At 40.1% G+C, this 17,443-nt stretch overlaps 1 long non-coding RNA gene across 1 annotated transcript in view; it reads right to left on the reverse strand.

Moving 5' to 3' along the window:
- Positions 1-2,637, reverse strand: part of LOC126108644 (uncharacterized) — a 28,565-nt gene extending 25,928 nt beyond the window's left edge. Inside the window, exons 1-2 of the long non-coding RNA XR_007523578.1 lie at positions 2,493-2,637; positions 2,271-2,385 (exon numbers count right to left, since the gene is read on the reverse strand). This is a non-coding gene — a long non-coding RNA (uncharacterized LOC126108644). The remainder of the gene's footprint in view (positions 1-2,270; positions 2,386-2,492) is intronic.
- Between the last annotated feature and the right edge of the window lie 14,806 nt (positions 2,638-17,443).

Genomic DNA, 17,443 nt, shown 5'->3' on the forward strand with positions numbered 1-17,443 from the left:
CAGAAAATGACACCTTTAACACTGGTATCCTATACCTATCAACTGAAAAATAGGATATTAGTGTTACCCCCAGCAAAAAGAATGACAAACCTGACATAAGTGTCTTATTTATTACGACACTGCAGTAAAGTAAATGGTACACAAATTTCTTAAAACAACAAACAAAACACACACATTCCTTCTTCCTTTCTTTTAAGGGTACATTCATTCATTCAAATTTAGAACTTGACACTTCGTTTCCCAAGCTATGCAATTTACTATTGAATTGAACTGAATTTTATCTGATCCTGTAAGATTACATTGTGTACAGTAAATGTACATCTAATACAGGACATGTCAAAGTAGTAACATTCATTATCACTTATTTTTCTACCCCTTTAGCTTTTTTTACATAATTCATAATGAATAACAAACACTTTTGCAATGAGAGAGTCTACGTTTCTTTGGAAAGTTGTGAAGTACACTACGTTGCACGTTTTCAGGCAGCCTTCTTAGTAGTCTGATACCAGAGTACTGGGGTCCTTTTCCTAGCATTTCCAGTCGGTGGGGTATGCTCCGTACTTCATTCTTCCTTCTTGTATTGTGGGTGTGTAAACTAGCATTTGTAATCCAAACTACCTTTTGTGATGTGCATTATTGTTTTCTATATATATATACAATGATGAAAAAGTTAAGATACCTAACTTCTTTAAGCAGTTTCCGTACGTTTCAGAGGTCTTTCTTCTTAAAATGGTCCTAATTGCTTTATTTTTTTTTTTGTAATGTGAACATGGACTGGTAGTGAGGTATGACTGAACAGTGAAGCACCAGCCTTTTACTTCTTTGCAAACAAACCCCTGCACACTAGGGGTGAACCAAATGAGGTCTTGCTGTTTTAAGTGGACTGACCCTGCATTTGAGTGGGTGGAGGTTCCCATTTCCATCTGACCATCCAGATTTAGGTTTCTGTCATTTCCCTAAATTACCTCCAAGTCAATTTCAGGATGTTTCCTACTATAAGGCTAAGGTCAGTCACCTGCCCCATCCTTGTGGAACGACCAGTAAGAATGTAACCGCCTCTCTAACCTATATGGTGGTGTTCTTAACTTTTACTGCTGTATGTGTACAACACCCCTGCAATAATAATCCACCAATAAATAAAACAAAGAATGTTCACCATAATGTTGGGTTATGTAAGTTATTTTTAGCTACCTTTTCCACAGTGGACCATTTCACAATACACTCGAGGCAGGTGGACTTGGGGAAGAAATAAAGAATTAGGCACATGCTGGCTTAGTTAACCAGTTATCACAATGAGGAATGTACTAGAGCCCAAACTGCATCAGCTTTTTTAGGGACAGCAAAGAGAGAAGCCCATCAATTACAGTGCATACAGGTGTTTAAACAGGCATTCTTCCCACAATCACAACTGGAATAGGAAGAAGGCCTGATAACTGATAAGGTAGGAGGTACCCTCTGCCATGCACTTGTGGTTTGTAGCGTACAGCTGCAGACTCCCCCCTGTCTATACTAGGGATAGAAAGAGCTCCACCTTACTGGCGAGTGTCAATGCTGAGACAGTACACTGTTTCAAAGAATGTCTTCTAGAAACGACAAAAAGCCATGGTACTGAAATATTTCCAAATGACCAGAAACTTGAGGTTTTCACGACACTTGTCACTTTTCTCTAGCAACATAAAGGGACTGGAAACAGGGAAATGTATGTGAACTTTGCATAACTAAGACACATCCTTGTTAATTTCTCATCTAATTTTAAGTCAAACTGATGTCTTGACAAATACAAACTCTTTGAAGTTGTAATGTACCAAGATGATACTGCCCGTCCTGACAGAATACGGAAGTCCAACTACTGCTATCGCATATTTCATCAGAGTGTTGGTAATAATGTACTGCATAAATGTGACTTGATAACTAAATTTGTAAGCCAACGATTTTCTTCCTGTGCTGTCACGCGAATATTAAACTAGCAATACGAAATATGCAGTGAACTACTTGATATGCTTAAGGGACTTTCAGATTTGCTCACAGTACCGGTATATAGGCAGTAGTCACTTTCTAATTTACTCGACTAAGTTTTGAAGTCATATGTGTGAATAGCATTCAAATATTATGTCAGCTTACTGTTAATACTGTATACAGACAGTTTCTAGTTTCCTCATGCTTTTGTTCTATATGTCTCGTCCATTCTGCATCCCTGATGGAACTCATTTTCGATGGAACCTAGGGAACACGATGAAAAAAATAATGAACGAAAAGGGACGCGTTCTCACCTTATAAACAGGGGCGAAATCAACCAGTGGGTCTTCCTTCCCGGCAACACGAGGAAGCGACAAATGGGCAAATAATTAACGTTCACTTCCTGGAATCGAGTCGTGTTCACACGAACTGTTGACACAAGAAGAGGCACTAGAATCTTCATTACCACATACAGCAAGGAAATGAACATTTGAACACAAATTAGTGTGTTATGACACATCATTCGCGATTCTTACCAATTCATGTAACTGCCGTAACTATAAATTGCCAGTAGACATGTAAGTATCATAATTTTGTTTTGAATTTTATCGAGCACAACCGACCACACACGCTTGTAAGACGTAATTTATCGTCAAGCCGGTCATTAGCGTAGGACTTCGAAGAATGGGATACAAACCGTGGGCTTCGACCAATAACGTCATTCATTTGTCAGAGTGCAGAGATAGTAATGTCTTCACTTCGAGGCATAGATAATAAAACAGTTCTGTCTTCCGGATAAGCGCTATCATTGTACATTAAAATAATTATTCGTAATGATAGTGAGGTAATTTGGAGTATTAGTTTGTTATTGTAGAACAATTTTTAGTGTCTTATTTTCGTTTATAGGAATGGATTTGTTTGTTTGTGGGTATGGAACTTTCGTTACTGTCTGTCTAGGCGAGCTTCGGTTATTCCTCGATATTTCCTTGTGGTAAGTTCACTTTTCCATTTGCTTCTTTCACTGTATTCCACTATTTTGACATATTTCACTGTTTTATTCAACCAATATGTGTATTTTCGTGTTGTAAAGTACGTAATAGAAATTTCTCAGCTGTTGATCTTCTTTCGTTTCCCAGCACTAGTATCAGTACGACATTTTCGAATGTGTACTTGCTATGTTACAGGCGAAACACCCGGCACAACTAAAATTTCTATCACGTCCTTCAATTCGCCTTTACACTGACGACACAACGAAAATTTGTATCCCATCCTTCACTTCGCCTTTAACTGACACCATATATGTCAACTGGCGAGCAAGATACAAATGTTGCGTATAGCTATATAGCTCAAGTAACGAATGGGATACCATTAGCTTCCAAGGCAACAAGGAAACTGTACCCCATAGTGAAGTACGGGATACAAATTGTACATGTGTCGTCTTCTTGTCTTCGTGTAGTACAACTGAGGTACAGTTGCGAATGTAGCGTAGGTCTATTTCCACCTTTTCGTTACCAGTGTACATATATAGAGGTCAACGGAAGTCTGGTGTACAAATACTACATACGTAGGTCCTTCTGTCATCAGTGGTACTGGTATGTACATAATAAAAGACTGTTAGTAATAGCGGAGACTAAATAAACAACACATCTACAATTTGTATCCTGTATTCCACTTGGGGGTTTACTGAAGCGGAGGATACATCGTTCAAGTGAAGAAGAGGACAGTAATGCTAGTGAAAACGTAGAAATCGACTTACGACAAACTTGTATTCCGTACTGTACTTAAGCAACACACTTCGGATGAGCTTTTAATTTGTATCGGGTGTTTCATTTACGGTTAGTAAAGCAGGGGATACATAGTTCAAGTGAACAACAGGACAGCAATGCTAGTTGAAACTAAAAAATCGACATACGCTGAACTTGTATCCCGTACTGCACTTAAGCAATACAGTTCGAAAGAGTTTCGAGATACAACCGACATACATGTAACGTGATGTATTCTTTGCTAGTAATATATTTCATTCATTTCTTTCCATTGTATTTTGCGGAGAAATACTAAGATACAAACACGCGATATCATTAACGTGAAAATACTACAGGCCCTTATATATGTGAAGTACAGTTTTTCTGTCTTGCATTCCTTTGTTTCTGAACATTCTTCTCGGCTCTTTCATCTTTATATTACATGATTTCTGGCCAATTCCGACGCCATTGGTCAAAGCAGATGGGTTGTATCCCCTGCTAAACTAGAACTGGACTTTTTGTGGGCAAGTTCTGCATTAAATACATTCTACAAGCATGCATTTAAATGCACATTTGGTCCTGTCGCAAACATACGTGTACAAAGATACCGCGGCACAAGAAAAAGAATAATCAAATTTCCACTTGTCTGTTGCCTTGATAACATTTAATTCATTTCTTTCCATCCCACGGGGACTTGCGACCAAAGATGAATTACCTATGTCTGCAATAATCCTATCCGTTCGTTTCGACAACAAGCTAACGAGTAACGAATACCTTCATAATATCCTGGTGGGAATGATCTTAACATTCGACAATGTTACTTACATCGTCAGACTATCGATTAATCGATAGTATATGCGCTATCGGTAGTCTGCTTTAACTATCTTTTATAATGTAATTCTCATTTAATTGGCGCCTGAAAAATTGTTGGTTCCTATTACCTCCATGGCGTTTGGAGTGCAGAGGAAAAGTAGACTGTATGGTGGTATTTAATCAACAACAAATACGGTGGCGCCTTAGCCAGTCTAAGTTGTTTATAAGCTATGTTGTTAATGGATTGTTTGCTGTGGGAGAGGGGTTCGTGAAAAAGGGAATTTTAATTTTCTTGCTTGTCTTCCAGTGATGACAACTCATGGTCGTGTGTCTCGTACCGACCAGATGCTTATGGTGGAAACTACACAGCTAAATAACACGTATTTGTGGATGTGCGTTATACTGATTTTTATCTTCAAATGTGTGGGTTTACTTACTTGTAAAATGGAATACAAATGTAAATAATGCTATTGTAATACAACACAGTTAGTAGAGGAAAATATGACATTTTAAAGGTTTTTTAAGTGTTTCTGATTGTACTGTGTAATGCATTTTAAAATAAATACAATTATTGTCGTTATCAAGTAAACACACCTGCTACTGCCCTCTTCTGTTTCTGAGTCCTCATTGCACTTACAAGTGTTTTCAGTTGTACATGTTAACACGTAAAGTGATTCGAAAACACAAAACACTGACGCAATCCTAATGCCTCTGCGTCACTTCTGCTTTTGCTGAAGCACAAATATCATTCATATGTTGGTTGCCCATGTTATGATCGATTAGCGAAGCTTATTCCTTCAAGGATACACCAGCTCCAGAAAAAAGCACAACTGGTCGAGTGTCAAGTTTTTAAATTTGTATCGTGGCTGGACATAAACATTAAAATATAGAGCTGTATTTACATGCTATATGCATTCACAGCATTGCAGGTCGTATTGATAAGTAATTCGGGCGAAATGTGAATCACTTCTTGCCAAGGGTTGACTGTGAATGTCCACGGCTGTTTTTGCAAAGCTCCAAATCCTGTATATATTTCTTAAGCTCTTACTCGTTAATGCTGAAACCCCTTGTTTGAAATTTGTGCAGCAGGTGAATAACCTCATCATTTTTTTTTTCATTTTTCGTGTTTACATCTTTCTGCAACCTGATGAATAATTTTTCGAACGTCACGAGAAAGAATTCTGCCCCTTAAGCTTCTCGCTCTATGAAGTACAATAGGAGGCGACCACAATATGCCAACAATCGCTTCTTCATCACTCACTTCGTTATTTAAACGCCACGCAACAACAAGATTATTATTGATCATGCAACTATAGTGCCACAACTGTTCAACCTCTGTCGTTGGCAGCAGTGAGACAAAGAACACAGTAACGAAGAAGTGTTCCGAATGGTGCTGACATGAAGCGATCAGTACTTTTTGCATGCCAGCGATAGTCTCTGTTGGCTGAGGAAATTCCGCGCTTTTGTTTATGTAAGAGCTGCGTCTTATTGTTCTGAAAATGAACCGTAAAAATCAATAATCCATGTGGATTTTTTTCAAGAAAGCGAAGGATAATAGTTTGTAAAGTGTACCATCTGCATTTGAGATAATAAACATTATCAGCGAATAGGACTAATTTAAGAGACCACTAAAAAGAAATCATGGTGAAAACTAGGAACCATGAATTAGCAATAGAAGCGAAAGGGAAGGGATCAAGTTGTGAGCTAGATCGAGTGCAAGAGGTGCAACAAAAAAGAAATCGAGAACCTCTACAACCAATTATTTTAACACAAGACAGTTGTACGCTTCCAGTTCAAAAGTACAAAAAGAACTTGGTTCTCTTTATGCACAAATGACTGCTATCTACATGCTGCCATACACAACTTCCGACCATCAATGTTTGAAAAAATTTGTTTGTGCCTTAGACAGGAGATATAATTTGCCAGATAAAACCACACTTAAATGTTTACCGATCTCAAAACTATAAGAAGCGATAAAAAATAAATCGGAGAAAGCCCTTACAAAATGTAATTTTTTAGTGTTATAACAGACATGTGGAAAAGCAACACAAATAACTCATACTGCCATTGACTTGCCACTCTATAATAAACGAAAAATTAGTTTCACCCATATTAAAGGTGACAAAAACTGCAGGCCACACAATGCATAATCTATGCACATGCAACTAGCATTTTTTAACAATATTTCCTCCTTTAACTTGTCAATGCCATGCTTAGTTTCGTTTCATTCTTGTGATCGGTATATGTCGGTATAAGCCAAGTCGGCGTAACTTGTAAGGCAATTCTTGGAAGTTTCACCCCTCCCCTTCCCGCCACCACTACACTCACCAATCTTGTCGATAGAAATCTGAAGTTATTGTGTATTTGTGTTCTGTTTAGACACTGCCAGCTCTAACAGATCATTGAATAATTGTGTTACAACAGGCTTAGTACATTTTCTTATTCATTACTACAAATAAGCAACACATTTGAACATAGATGTCTCTGTAATGCGCTTTCTCAAAATATTGTTACTTCCACGCCCATAGTTTTCTCTTGAGAGTTTGTGTGATAGCAGACTAACAAGTGAGAAATGAATGTTAACCCCAACACGATCTGAACCAAAGTTAATACAGCATAGAAAAATCAGCTGCAGTGGCATTACAATTACAATGTTGCTGTCTTCTGAGTATATAAACAACTTGCTTTTGTGGCGATTTATGTGGAAGTGTTTCCCTTATGTCAGAGAATTGGAAAGAATTAAAGCTTTCGGTGCTTATAAAATGGCATCAAAAATTAACGCATGTATTTGCCAAAAAAGACTAACCATAGCAAGTTGTAAATATAAGCCTTACTAACGAATCGAAACTTTCCAGTGGTAATGGAAAACTCTCAGCTATTGAGTAATGGAAGCTGTCGTATCGCCACTACAGTGAAGCTGACGAAACTCTATCTCTCAGGTTCTGTCAAGTGCATAATTCGAGCAACGCGGGTATGTTATAGCAATACATCGGTCTCTCACTGCACCTTACCTTATCCTTCATTAATACCGTGCTCTTTATACCGCTCCGTGTGTTTCCCCCCGACGAAAGGCAAAACACCCAACTAAACTTCTACAAGCTACATGCTTTATGTCAACTGCACTAAGACCACAAGTGCTACCGGTCTCTGTGATGTAGCGGCTGTAGCACTGCAGTAGAGTGATGGCCCTTTTGTTTCGGACTGAGTGTAAACTCAACCGAGAAAAAACATGAGTGAAGGAGCCACCCTTGATCTCTTCAACCCAGTTTCAGCCTTGTTATTCCCATGTGCAGTTTATACCGTAACTGCTGCAGTTCATCAGCAAGCATGCACACCTAAGGTAGCAGCATTGCGTAGCTGAACGGTGAACATTTCCCCTCTCACATCCCTATTCCTTACGACCACCTTCTTCTTCCTCTTGCTCTTCCTGCTTTCCCCATGCTTCTAAGACTCTGAAGCTCGATGTAACATCGACAAATAATATATTGGCCAAATTTTTATGTGAATTATTTTTTACATATGAAAGTAATTTTTCAGATAACAGGACGCTAAAGAAAGAAATTTTTTGACAATATTATGCAAAATTTCGGACATACTTGCAGGTTACATTAACATTACATATTTTCAGATCAAATCTTGCTAGAACACAATACCCGTGATAAGACAGTAGTAGTGGTTACAGACAACACTGCAATTACGAAAAAGCTGTCTAAATTTTAAGGATTCGACATTCACCCTGTTTTGCCCACTCCATCAAATTAAATGTAGAGTTCTATGTACTGACTTGGCACAAAATTCTTACTTCGAAGAGGTAGGAAGATCAAAACAAAATGTCCAGACACTCTGTGACCAAAATGGTACTGAAACAAAGGATGACAGACTTACGGCCGAAGTACTAAATGTCTTTTTCCAAAGCTGTTTCACAGAGAAAGACTACACCGTAGTTCCTTCTCTAGATTGCCGCACAGATGACAAAATGGTAGATATCGAAATAGATGATAGAGGGATAGAAAAACAATTAAAATCGCTCAAAAGAGGAAAGGCCGCTGGACCTGATGGGATACCAGTTCGATTTTACACAGAGTACACCAAGGAACTTGCCCCCCTTCTTGCAGCAGTGTACCGTAGGTCACTAGAAGAGCGTAGCGTTCCAAAAGTTTGGAAAAAGGCACAGGTCATTCCCGGTTCCAAGAAAGGACGTCGAACAGATGTGCAGAACTATAGACCTGTATCTCTAACGTCGATCAGTTATAGAATTTTGGGACAGGTATTATGTTCTAGTATAATGACTTTTATGGAGCCTAGAAATCTACGCTGTAGCATGGGTTTCGAAAAAGACTATCATGTGAAACCCAGCTCGCACTATTCGTCCACGAGACTCAGAGATCCATAGACACGGGTTCCCAGGTAGATGCTATGTTTCTTGACTTCCGCAAGGAGTTTGATATAGTTCCCCACAGACGTTAAATGAACAAAGTAAGAGCACATGGACTATCAGACCAATTGTGTGATTGGATTGAAGAGTTGCTAGATGACAGAATGCAGCATGTCATTCTCAATGAAGTAAGAGTGTTTTCAGTTGTGCCGCAGGGGAGTGTCTTAGGACCGTTGCTGTTCACAGTATATGTAAGTGGCCTTGTGGATAACGTCGGAAGTTCACTGAAGCTTTTTGCGGATGATGCTGTAGTATATCGAGAGGTTGTAACAATGGAAAATTGTACTGAAATGTAACGAATTGACACATCGTGCAGGGAATAGCAATTGAACCTCAGTGTAGGCAAGTGTAATGTGCTGTGAATACATAGAAAGAAAGATCCTTCATCATTTAGCTACAACATAGCAGGTCTGCAACTGGAAGCAGTTAATTCCATAAATTATCTGGGAGTACGCATTAGGAGTGATTTAAAACACAATGACCATATAAAATTAATCGTCGGTAAAGCAGATCCCAGACTGAGATTCCTTGGAAGAATCCTAAGGCATTGCAGTCCGAAAACAAAGGAAGTAGGTTACAGTACGATTGTTCGCCCACTGCACGAATACTGCTATTCGATGTGGGATCCGTACCAGATTGGGTTGATAGAAGAGAGAGAGAAGATTCGACAGAGAGGAGCACACTTCGTTACAGGATCATTTAGTAATCGCGAAAGCGTTACGGAGATGATAGATAAACTCCATTGGAAGACTCTGCAAGAGAGACGCTCAGTAGCTCGGTACGGGCTTTTTCTGAAGTTTCGAGAACATACCTTCACCGAGGAATCAAGCAGTATATTGCTCCCTCCTATGTGTATCTCGCGAAGAGATGATGAGGATAAAATCAGAGAGATTAGAGCCCTCACAGAGGCATACCGACATTCCTTCTTTCCACGAACAATACGAGACAGGAATAGAAGGGAGAACCGATGGAGGTACTCAAGGTACCCTCCGCCACACACCGTCAGGTGGTTTGCGGAGTATGGATGTGGATGTAGATGTAGATCCTGTGTGGACCTCAATTGGCAACCACTGTCCAGTTGACAACATCATTAACCAGAAGTCATGTGCACAGCACCTTTTTCTGTTCAAAAAGAAATTTGTGCCTTAAATGAAACTTTCACTCTGCGGTGGAGAAACTTCCTGGCAAATCAAAACTGTATGTTGGGCTGAGACTCGAAGGCTATTGTGACTTTCCTTCATAGCTCTAAACTAGCCAGTGACAAACTGTGCAACGTTCAAAAAAGAGCAAACAAAAAAGAAGCGAGACTGATGCAAGAGGTGCTGATTTGATGGAACAGCTCATGCCACATGCTCAAAAGAATTTTGCAAGTACGAAGTGAGCTTGGCATTGTGAGCAATGAAAGTTCAAAAGCACTGCCCTCACAGCAGAAAATTACCTAGCTATACAAAAGATAATAGATCCTTTTGAACCTTTTGAAATAGCAGCAATAACAATCTCGGGGGAGTCGTACATCACTGCTTCTTTAATTTTACCTCTTATATGAGGTGTCGCTGCAAAATTTTCGGACTTGTAAAGCAACTTGACAAGTAATGAAGGAAAAAGTGTTCTGGATTCCTTGATTAGTCAGTGAAAGAGTGAAATCATTTAACACATTGACTGTTAATATGCTGGTGACGTTATTAGACCCTAGGTTTAAAAACTTGTTTCAGGAAATTTCAAGAGGCAGAGAACGCTGCACAAGTACTTCAGAACGAGTAAGCTATCATTGCATCAACTACAAGAATAATACCTGTAACAGAAGCATCCATGGGCAGTGTTAATACGTCTCCTGATACGTCTAACAGTTTGAAAGTGGATGATCTCCTTTTTTTCCAATTAGCAACAGTGTAATGTCGATGTCGCTGCACTAGTCAGTGATTTGATAATTGAACTAAACCAATATTTTGAAAAAACTTGTTAGACAAGCGTGCCTGTGTGTTGATGACAAAGCTATCTGAAAAATGTTCTGTGGACATATGTTTCCCAAACTATTCTCTTCAGTTAATATACAGTGCAGTCTACATGTTGCCTAATTAAAACAGAATATTTGTAGTTCATAAAAGAGCAGTGAGGCAATTGTAAAGAATATGGCACAGATGGTCATGTACAGAAGGTTTTGTGCAGCATAATACACTGCCAGAAAACAAAATCCGACACTTTCAAGGACTGTGTTCAGACACACAGCGTATAAGATGTGCATACTGAGGGGCTGTAGTCTTAAGAGATTCTTGATGCTCAGTAGGGCTATTTGAGGACCCTGGGTTCTGACTAAGCATGCAATAACTGTGTCGAGTTTAGAGGTGAAAAGTGTTTGAAACATTCATTCTGGCGTACAACCGTACCTCACCAAAGAGGACATACTCTTGTTGAACAGCTACAGCCAGCAGGAAGATGGATGGACGGATTGCTACACATGTTGGGCACAATGTATTCGTAATACGTCGCTGCTTTCATCAGTGGGCTGTGGAACATTTCCACGTCTGTAGACCATGTTCTGGACTTTGACTTAGTACAGATGAATGTCAATGTCGACCCATTGAGTGAAGAGTGGTGGCCGCCCGAACATCATGAAGGATCGAAATCTGGGCTCATGTTGCATCTGCTGTGTCGTTAGGGATAATTGGGAACCATCAGCTTGCAGCAGCATTAGGGTCACATGCATCTTTGGCCAGGATACCACAGCCTCCATGACACCACTAATCATGGCTACCAGCACTCTGGTGTCGTTGAAGTGTTGACTGTAGAGTGGAATGGAGCTGTTGTCTTCAGTGATGAGAGTAGCTTCTGTCTATATGCAAGCGATGGACATACTTCTGCTGTACACCTGAAGAACTGCCTATTCTAGAGTGCATTCACCTATGACACATACATCTCATTCCAGAGTTGATGGTAGTGGTGGGAGAGAGGCAATCACTTAAGTTTAGTGGTCAAATCTGGTGTTTCTGCAAGATAAAGTAACCAGTGCCCAATACATTGCACAGGCATAGACCGTTTCTTCGACACGAAGGTGATGCGCTTTTTTAGCAGGATAATGTATGGGTGCTGTGTTGCAATGTGCTCTTCGTCATGTGCATCAACTGCCCTCATCTCTAGTCAATTGCAATAACTTACTCATTCTCCAGAGCCTGGAAGAACCATTGCCAGATTACAACAAAAGGCAAAAGATGCTCAGCACAGTTTACCACAGGACATCGCTTGGCACCTTTATGAAAGTTTGGACTCAAGAGTACACGTCTGTGCGTTCACCAGGTAGGGGTACAGTACACCATTTGGTCAAAAGTATCTGGGCACCCCCAAAAACATACGATTTTCGTATGAGGTGCAGTGTGCTGACACCTACTGCCAGGTACTCCATATCAGCGACCTCAGTAGTCATTAGACATCATGAGAGAGCAGAATGGGGCTCTCTGTAGAACTCACGGACTTGGAACGTGGTCAGACGATTGGGTGTCACCAGTGTCATATGTCTGTACGTGAGATTTCCACACTCCGAAGCATCCCTAAGTCCTCTGTTTCCAATGTGATAGTGAAGTGGAAACGTGAAGGGACACGTACATCACAAAAGTGTACAAGCAGATCTCGTCTGTTGACTGACAGAGACTGCCAACAGTTGAAGAGGGTCGTGATGTGTAATAGGCAGACACCTATACATACCATCACACAGGAATCCCAAACTACATCAGGATCCACTGCAAGTACTATGACAGTTAAGTAGGAGGTGAGAAAACTTGGATTTCATGGCCGAGCGGCTGCTCATAAGCCACACATCAAACGGGCAAATGCCAAATGACGCCTTGCTTGGTGTAAGGAGCATAAACATTGGACGACTGAACAGTGAAAAAATGTTGAGTGGAGTGACAAATCACGGTACCCAATGGGGCGATCCTATGGCAGGGTGTGGGTATGGCGAATGCCCAGTGAACATCATCTGCCAGCGTGTGTATTGCCAACAGTAAATTTTGGAGGTGGTGGTGTAGTGGTGCGGTCATGTTTTTCAAAGAGGGGGCTTGCACTCCTTGTTATTTTGCGTGGCACTATCACAGCACAGGCATATACTGGTGTTTTAAGCACCTTCTTGCTTCCCACTGTTGAAGATCAATTCTGGGATGGCAATTGCATCTTTCAACACAATAAAACAACTGTTCATAAGCACGACCTGTGACGGAGTGCTTACGTGACAATAACAGCCCTGTAATGGACTGGCCTGCATAGATTCCTGACGTGAATCCTATAGACACTTTTGGGATGTGTTGGAAAGCCGGCTTTGTGCCAGACCTCATCCACCAACATCTATACCTCTCCTCAGTGGAGCAGTCCATGAAGAATGGGCTGCCATTCCCCAAGAAACCTTCCAGCACCTGATTGAACGTATGACTGCGAGAGTAGAAGCTCTCAGCCGGCCGTGGTGGTCTCGCGGTTCTAGGCGCTCAGTCCGGCGCCGCGCAACTGCTACGGTCGCAGGTTCGAATCCTGCCTCGGGCATGGATGTGTGTGATGTCCTTAGGTTAGTTAGGTTTAAGTAGTTCTAAGTTCTAGGGGACTGATGAACTCAGATGTTAAGTCCCATAGTGCTCAGAGCCATTTGAACCAAGTAGAAGCTCTCATCAAGGCTAAGAGTGGGCCAACACCATACTGAATTCCAGCATTGCCGATGGAGGGCGCCAGGTGTCCGGATACTTTTGATCACATAGTGTATGTATTGATGCGACTGTTTGGGCACATTTTACTGTGCTATATGTGTTTTATTTGGTCAGAAGTTGTTGTCATATACTGGTACAGTGATGAATTACCTATCATCTCACTTATCATTAAAAAGACCTTGTCACTGAGGGTGCTGCAGTCTTGTTCCAGCACTGTACTCTGACAACATACACACTATGTGTTGCTGGCATAAGCTGTCGCCAGCACACCGATCGGCAGAGAGTTTGCAAGAAGACCGATAATAGGCCATGAATGAAGCGCACTTATCAGGAGAGAGGGGAAAAACAGACTCGCCAGCAATGCGCCGCCAAAGTCCTCTCGACCGTCAGTATTTAGATCGCCGCCGCGCCCAGTCAGTCACAGCCGGTCAACCGAGTCAGTCAGTCAGTCACAGTCAGCTCAGTCACTAACCTGGTTCGCGTCTGCCATTTTACATCACCATTTATAGTGGGACTTGTACTTCACCAGCAGTGAGGCTAATGTGGATTATTACAGAAGAGCTTGTACCACAACAACTTGGTTAAAGATAAGTAGCTTCTTGTTCTTATGAATAAAGAACCTTGTTAAAATATGTGTGCAGTTGTGTTATAGAAAGAGGATACCAGCTACCAAACAATATCCTCTCCTTGCTTCCCATGGTACAAGACTCTACAGTGGCAAATATGACACAAAAATATGTATTCATTTAAAACGCGCCTAAGATAAATAAGTATATATTTGTTGTGGATTATAGACACACCAACAAATTTGTTTTCCAGCCAAAAATCTGGATTTTCTATGCCCTCGTTATACGTTAGGGGAACAATCACTTCACTTAGTGTGATCAGATGACAGGAGACGTAGATATCGGCTGGAAATACGTACAACTGTAAGCAGTAATTCATTAATGTAAAAATTGTGTTGCTTACTATTTTCTGGTCAACCAGTATCGTGTATAAAAGCAAAACTGTGTAGTTCCAGAATAAACCCACTGAAGATTCCTTAAAAGGCGAAACTGTAGTGGAGTATAGGCAAATAAAGACTGCAGAAAGAAAAATACGTTTCCATTTATAAATTGGATATCTCAGTACTATGGCTCCTAATAAAGAAATTATTACACTAGACAGATGAATGTGAAACCAACGATGAGTGTACCTGGTGAAGCAGTCAAAATACTCTTTAATAAACAACTGAAATCAGTTATGAAAAAAATGTGAAATGTCTATAACATGTGGAAGTAGCTAAAATGGAACTAAATCTTCGAGGCTATATTGTAACTGAAAGTATTTAATAACCTGTTATGTGCCTGTTAAGTGTAGTTCTGTTTTCTATGATTCTCTCTCTCTCTCTCTCTCTCTCTCTCTCTCTCTCTATATATATATATATATATATATATATATATATATATATATATATATATATATAATCTTGATTTAATATTGCAGGGTAAATGCTGTCAGGAGACATGTATTTAAATTTGTATGTTGCATCCAATACTCTCACTGGTAAACTGTTTGAACTGTGTGGACAATATATTTCGTGTGTGATGGCGCAAAGTGCACTGTGTAAAATAGATCTCTTTGACATTGTCTAACACTCTTTGTGTGCGCTAATTATTCTGTTGTGTTCGCTGTTAATTTTGTTTGTTCTTGAATGTGCAAATATAGTTATTAGTAAAATGTCCTTTTTTCTCCTTAATACTTATTGAGCTGCGCAAATTCCAATAGGTTATGGGCCCAGTGTGCATTTGGAATAAGTATATCAATAAAATAGTAGGGAGAAAGTATTGGAAAAGTTCCAATTTACGTGAAGTGCGAGTTATCCTTACAAGACGATCGCAATTTTTTTCCGCATTATTTTTCGGTGTTCTTTACGGCAATAAAAAGCAAGTTACCGTTAAGAATGAGTGCGGCACAAATTCCACAGATTGAAAGACTTATAGGTCGCGAAAACTATACAACCTGGAAGTTCGCAGTAGAAGCGTATTTACGTTTAGACGACCTATGGGACGTGGTAGATGGGACAATGAAATCCACAGATCAGAATTGTTCAAGTAAGGATAGGAAAGCAAAATCAAAATTGATATTACTGATTGATTCGGTGAATTATGTTCACGTTGAAAAAGCTGCTACAACGAAAGAAGTCTGGGACAATTTACGAAGTGCATTCGAGGATGGTGGTCTTACGAGAAAAGTAGGATTATTACGCGAGTTAATTACCACTCGTCTGGACAAATGTAAGAGTGTAGACTAATACGTTAACAAAATAATAACCACGTCGAACCGACTGAGAAACATCAGATTCGAGATCGCTGACGAATGGATAGGAACATTGCTGTTGGCAGGACTGCCCGAAAGGTATGCACCTATGATTATGGGACTTGAAAGCTCGGGTATACCAATCACAGGTGACAGTGTTAAGGTGAAAATCCTGCAGGACGTAAAGAGTGCTTCAAGCTGTTGTACATTGGAGAAGGAAGGTGCATCTGCTCTCTACTCAAAAAACAAAAAGAAGAAATCGGTGAGGTGCTATAAATGTCAGAAGATGGGACATATTGCGTCTCAGTGCAAAGAAAAAGTAAGCCCAAGATCAGACACTCAGCAAAAGAGGTATGTTACTGATAGCCCAGAGAGAAGGTCCAATAACAAAGGTAAGGCACTCTCATGTTTTTATTCTTTTGGTGGGATGAGTAATCGTGATATGGAATGGATTTTAGACTCAGGTGCATCTGTGCATATTGTTAAAGATAAACCACTTCTTTATAACATCAAAGATAAGACTCATATGGGAATATCTACTGTTGATGGCAACAAGCTCCAGTGTTACCTGGCTGGGAAACTAGATCTACATGTAAGTGTAAATGGTGAATCAGATATGGGTACAGCACACAATGTTCATTATGTGAAAAATGTGGCAACTAACCTGGTGTCTGTAGGGGAAATTGTCAAGAAAGGAAATGCAGTCACTTTTGACATGCAGGGTGCAAGAGTAATCAGTGAAAGTGGTGACGTTACGAAAGGGGTATTTTTAAGTTGGATACCATTGACAGTAAACATAAAAATGTTAGTGATTCAGTATATTCAGCAGAAGGTTTTTTATGGCACCGGAGGCTTGGACATCTAAATAGAAAGAGTATGTCTATAATAAAGAATATGGTAAAGGGAATACAGAATTTTAGTGTGTCCAAGGATCCTTGTGAGGCATGTATAAAGGGAAAACAAGCAAGGTTACCCTTCAAGACTAGTAAAAGTAAATCCACAGAAGTCTTACAGTTAATCCACACAGATGTATGTGGCCTGATGGAGTGTGAATCCATAGGTGGGAGTAATTATTTTCTTACGTTTATTGATGATTACTCACGATATACTCATGTTTATTTTCTTAGTTCTAAAGACCAAGCGAGAGATATCTTTGAGGAATATTGCAATATGGTTGAAAGGTGGATGGGAAAGAAGATCAAGATCATCAGGTCTGATAATGGGAGAGAATATATTAACCAGAAATTGAAGAAACTTCTGGCAGAAAAGGGAATCAGGCATCAAACTACCATAAGGTACAGCCCATCTCAAAATGGGGTTGCTGAGAGGGCTAATAGGACCATTGTTGAGAAAGCAAGGAGCATGATGACTGACGCTGAATTATCCAAAGATTTTTGGGCAGAGGCAGTGTCAACAGCTGTATATTTGAACAATAGATCACCTACAAAAGCACTAAAGAATAGAACCCCTAATGAGATATGGATAGGAAAGAAACCTGATCTAAGCAATATAAGGGT

This window comes from Schistocerca cancellata, chromosome 11, assembly GCF_023864275.1.
Source record: "Schistocerca cancellata isolate TAMUIC-IGC-003103 chromosome 11, iqSchCanc2.1, whole genome shotgun sequence".
NCBI lineage: Eukaryota > Metazoa > Arthropoda > Insecta > Orthoptera > Acrididae > Schistocerca > Schistocerca cancellata.